Raw genomic sequence first — 6,098 nt, forward strand, 5'->3', positions numbered from 1 at the left:
TTATACACTCTAAACAAATTGTGTTTCATTTTCACCAAAAATAAACGAAATAACTTTCCGAACAACCCAATATTTCTAAACATTTTTGAATTTTTTTACATGCCAAAAAAGAAATTCCTTTATCTCCAAATTTATCAGACATCTTAAGAGGGGTTTTTACTGTAGAAGTTTTACAAAATTGAATTTTTCTGCATTGTTAAAAATATGGATAATATAATAATGAAAAATGTTGCAAATATTTCTTTGATTTCTAATTTTGTGTAACCTTGTAGACCTTATTATATGGTTAAACTCTTTCATACGATACAAATTAAATATGTAGCACTCCATTGAAAAAATTGAAGGTCACCTTGGTTCTTTTGCAAACAACATGCACCTAGAGGAGTATACTAATTGAAATTTTGATCTTCCTTCATTAAAAAAAGTTTTCAAAATTTACCAAAGCATAAATACCTACACATAAGAAATACAGCCACTGAACTTCGACTTAAAAAACCTAGTTCACAAGACTCCCTTAAAATGTTATCCTACAATGTAAAACTACACACAGAAAGTAGAGAGCTCCGTTCAAAGTCCTCTAACATTACCAATTTTCGTAATTTCACTGCAATTTGTTCCAAAGCACCGGTTAATTAATACGTCTGTTGAAAAAAGTCAAAGAAAAGAAAATCGATTTCTTGTCCGAAATTATCAGACTGTGTCATAACACAGGAAAACCGGGCACCATTGACAATGAGATCGGTCGGTGGAACTGTGGAAAAAAGGTCCGCGAATAGTTCCGCGGAACGGTGCCGACGAACCGATGAAACGACAGGGCTGTGGAGGTGGTACAAGAAGTCATCCCCGTCGCCGAAAGGCGCCTTTTACGTGGCCGCCTATAAAGTTGTTCCGGTGACGGCGCGGCCGCCTCAGAAACACTCCACCCTTGAACGCAACGAGCAGCCTGCTTTCTCGCCATGAATTTGCCCGTAAGTAAATCCGTCGCATCTGGCGAAAATGGTAGCCATTCTCGCGTTCGTTCGTGAACGGTATTGCCTTTGCTCGGTCGTCGATCTCGCGCGGTGTTTAACTCGGGACACTCCACGAAGCGTATCGGTGGGAAAACCGGAACCGGAGGATAGCCCGATAGGTGTATACCGAGATTACAAAAAGAAACGTGGTACGAGACACGTCGCGTGCAGTTAATTTACGCCGAGACGTCGTTCACAGTGACGGTATCCACGGGTGTCCATTGATCGGTGGACGCATCTGTGTGTCCGTAAATTAAATAAACGGGAACAGAGTACTGGACTATCGGAAAACGTTCATCGAGAGTAGAGTGGATGCGGCCCGGTTGCGGATACGTTAGAAATTGCGTAATTATTTTATCATAGGAGAAATTATATCTGTAATGCTCTCGTACCGGGATCGTGATACTGCATTCGGTGCAGTGCCGGTAACTCCTCGAGTTAACCTTTGTATCGTCGGTTTATTTATACTGGAACAAGGGGACAGAATCAAATATTAAGATCGAGGCTAGAATTCGCTTTTAATCGGAGTCACGAGTGGAATTGTACTTTTGGAACATGTTAATGCATTTGTAGTTGAATGACAGTTTGCACTTAAATTTGAGATGTTTTAATTAAATTATTGTGATATATTGTACACAGATACAACTATCGATCTGGTAATAGGTTTTTCTTTCTTCTACTGTTCGTTCTCTCGTGTCGAAGAAAAATACATCTATGCATCCTTATTCAAAGTTTTAGAAATTAACAGAGTCTGTTAATATTCAGCTTGCCGTATTTGGTCGAATAATTGAAGCGTTCGAGTTTATGATACACTTTTCAATTGTTTCCAGAGTTGGACGGTGAATAATTTCATCGGCAAAAACCGGTTAAACTATGCACGTTGTTTCTTTGTAATTAATTAGGACGGTGCAGTTTAAAATATCACGCTTTCTCATATTGCGACATAGAATATCGATCAAACTGGACTAAAATTTTATTCGCGTTCGATCAAATTGATCTCTGCAACCGATCATGGATAAGAAACCGAAGCAAGACAACAATCTGAATCAATCTTGTTCGGAATAGCTACCGAAGAAAAGTCGCGTTCCCCACTCTGTCTCTTTAAGCATAGTTCAGGAACTACGCAAGCTATTGACAAACGATTGCTCGAAGCCACGTTATCAAAGCAGGAGAATAAATTCACACGCATGTTATAATGTTTACCAAAATGATTTTTCATTATACTAATTTTTATTGTACCAAGATGAATACGAGCTTTCACTAATTGTAAGTGAATATACTCGATTCTCGTTCTCTAATTATCAAAATTAAATATCATTGGGCACGATCGGTGTTTGAATAAGTGATCGTTTATATCGTACGTTTGTAAAATCAATCATTTGTATTCCACCTAAAATTTTACGTATTTGGCTATTGATTAATACTGGTCGATGTTGATCGAGAACAGAGTAGATTATGAATAAGGATCGATGAGAAATATTTAAATAGATCATTACGGATTTTTTGTTAGAGCTTCGTAAGACAATAATAATTGTGTCTCTTCAGAATTGATTAAGTGTCTCTACGAGTTAAAGTACAAGGGATTTGAATTAATTATTGAATTAAGTTAGTTCATCTATAATTGCTAATAAGTAGTATGAAACATCCAACAATGATAGTAATTACCAGCAATATTTACTTTCTCATTATTTCATTTTTCAACCCTTCCTTGGTGCCCCTTGGGTAACAAATTCTATCACTATAACCTAAGTAATTTAATTTGTATCGATACAATTTGGTACAGACGAGAAACCCAAAAGCAGGGTCGACGGGTTTAACAATAAAAAGTTGTATTGTGCTTGAAATGGCTACCATTGTTATATTTTATTTATTACTCGTGACAAGCATTACTGATTATTATTATTATTGAACATGACAAGACACGTTCCTACATGCATACTATATGCCGTAACTGCACGAGAAGTTGACCGGAATTGTATATAAGTTAAACGACTCAAGAGAAAGGGGAATGGTCCACTCGCATCATTTGTGACGTGACTGATACACCCTTACGTAGACACATTATTACCATTGTTTAAATTGGACAATGTAAAAGTCCACCACGTGACGAGAAACGCAAATAAAACAAAACACGACAAAGTGAGACGCAACGATAGAATTCGCGAACGCATCTAAAATACGTAAAGTGACGTATTAATCGCTTGTCTCATTCCAAAGAAAACTCCCTCTAGTGATGGAGACAAATTTTTCATATTGATCGTGACAAACGTACTTCTAAAATAAATATTACGACCAGCTGGGAATAATGAATATTAATCGTTAGTCTAGTAAAACTATTTTGTGATATAAAAATATTGTTCTATAATAAAATATATTTTTATATAGTTATGTTACTATATTGATTCTATAATAGAAAGGAACAAAAGCGTCAAATGGATACATTAAACGTAAACGCTATACAGCGTTCGAAATGAGACAACATTGCGTAGGGGTCTTAATCGCAGACAAGACTGGTTTAGATATTAACGCGATAGGGAAATTAATCGCACGAACGTGTTACAATATCACTTTCTATTAACGATTCAATATATTTTCTATAATTGTATATTTTTGTATAATTAGAAGAAGGAATCGAGGTTTTTTCTTTCATAGAGTGGGAAATATATTCTGGTATTTAGTACTAAACAAAAGAAACTAGAATGAAGGTGAAAGTAGAAAAAATTCATTACCGTCGATGATTTGATGGAATTAAAACTTATGTAGGAGAATTGAAAAATGGAAAATATCGTGCATTCCGAGGCATTGAATTCGTTATTTAAAATTTGTACTCGTTAACGATTCTTCACATTTTTATATTCGTTTGGAAAATCAAAAATCTATCTGTATCTATATTAACGAATTGACACGTCACTGATACGTATAAATTATTATTGAAGACACTGATGTTTTATTTTAAAAAATATGGAAAAAGAAAATTTAAGAAAACGTAGCTAACACAATAGATTAATATTCGGCGAATGTTCACTTAAGCTCATAAATCGATCAATTCTAACGAATATTTTTGAATAATACTTTAATCAGAAGGCCAAAATGTTAGGAAAAGCTAAGTTTATTTAGAACTTGTAAAGTTTCAATCTTTTTTCCACAATTATTGTACGCCCATTAACAAAATGAAAGTTTCATAAAAAACTGTCACACTCGTGTATCCAATATACAAATATCAAGTACATACAATTTTTATGTCATCCTAGAATTATATTACTGTTTTGCTATGTACTCTCTATACACACAAATCAAACTGAAAAATTTAAACGTTTTCTGAAAATCTTGAACGACACGTTATTATATCTTGCTTGAAAACGATCATATTTTACAGAAATGGAACCATTTAGTTACCACCAGGTCGAGAGTAAGTTTAGAGAAAATAATTTTACAAACATTGAATACTAGTGAAATTCGCGTCAAATGAAAGGACTTTGTTCTCGAAGGATTAATATTCCGTGTCGCCGTTGGTTTTTTAACGACGCTTGTTAGGGGGACACTTCTAGACAAGTTGTACTCGTAACTCGGCCGTTTTTCTTTTTTGTATAATCGACCCAGGCGTGTCTTGTCGGTTAATTTATATTTCACTTTCTACCGGTGAGCGTGTAATTCCCGCAACGGTGTGCTCGATCGTTGCACCGTAGTGGCTTAGTCCCGGTTTCCAGATAGGTTTCGTTCCTTTTTCTTGCGGCGATGCTGGAATGTTCGGAGGAAAGGTTCACTCGCGTCACCTTTTCCCGATTACGGAAACTGCGTTCACCGTTCGAAGATACGAAACTTTCCCCTCGAACTGGAATTTCATCAGCTAATGTGTTTCAATTAAAAGCACACGAGCCCGTTGCTCTAATTGCCGAAACTCTAATCTTCGTTTCCGGATGAAATTTCACGCACGATAAACCCCGACAGACGTTTCCGCTATGCCGGAAATGGAAACGTTTCAGAAACTCGTGGAAGTTTTATTCACGATCAATCTACTAGAATTCGCTACGCGCGAGTGGAGTCATTTGTGACAGTCGTTTAGAGAAAATAAGTTGCGATTTTTAACCTATTGTCAGATTATTTTACTTTCAATACTGGTGTTTATCGTTTAGAAAAATTAAGTGGTACTGGTATCAATTTCAATATCGGTAAGAAATTTTTTATCCGAATACCTTATAAATAAGGTACTGATACATGAACTTTAAAGTTGTACGAAAAGTTTGAAAATAATATCCAGAACTGAATGTGTTTATTAAAAAGAAATTATTTCAAATTTTTGTACGGAAATTATGTGCAACTGGAATATTGTTTTATTTTAATTATAGTGGATTGTAATAATAAATGGCCAGTCTTAACAAAATTATTTATTTATTAATTACTATTTGAAAAGTGTATTTTGTGTGTGACATTCATGTAGTGATCCGAAAAATTAATTTCGTGCAGTTATAGTATTTGAATAATTGACCATTGAAAAATCTTGAGTTTTGGTACACGCTATTTACATTTTTCTACTCCAATTTTTCGTTACACGGAAGTAACAAAATTAATGCAAAGTTATATAAATAATTAACAATGATAAAGAGTATATATGATTTGTAGTTTTTTTTATCTCAAAGTAGTTTTAGAAGTTAATTTTCATGCATTGAGCATCAGTAGGATAATAAGTTAGCAGATAAAGTGGTCGATGAAAGGAGCAGATTAATCTTCGTTTGACTCATTTAATCAACCTAATTAGCACTGACAAATGCATTCAATTTATGTGGCTACTACATGGAACTGTGTTTTATATTACGTTCGAGCTCCTGCTTTAAATTAAATATTTAATTCAATTGTGTTATAAAGTATTTATGAAAAACTTAATTAATTATAAAGTAATGTGTATTTAATTCAAATTTTCTTCTATGCAAGCTTGAAAAATGATTAAATCGAGGGAAAGAATTATTTATTTGCTTGCATTATACTTATAATTTAAGTAATTATATTTCCATATTTATTTGCGTTAATATATCAGTTCATTTGTAAAATTTATTTTTCGATTTTATTCTCTTGCCTGTTATCAAATGTAGA

Source organism: Ptiloglossa arizonensis, chromosome 7, assembly GCF_051014685.1.
Source record: "Ptiloglossa arizonensis isolate GNS036 chromosome 7, iyPtiAriz1_principal, whole genome shotgun sequence".
NCBI classification, from domain to species: Eukaryota; Metazoa; Arthropoda; class Insecta; order Hymenoptera; family Colletidae; genus Ptiloglossa; species Ptiloglossa arizonensis.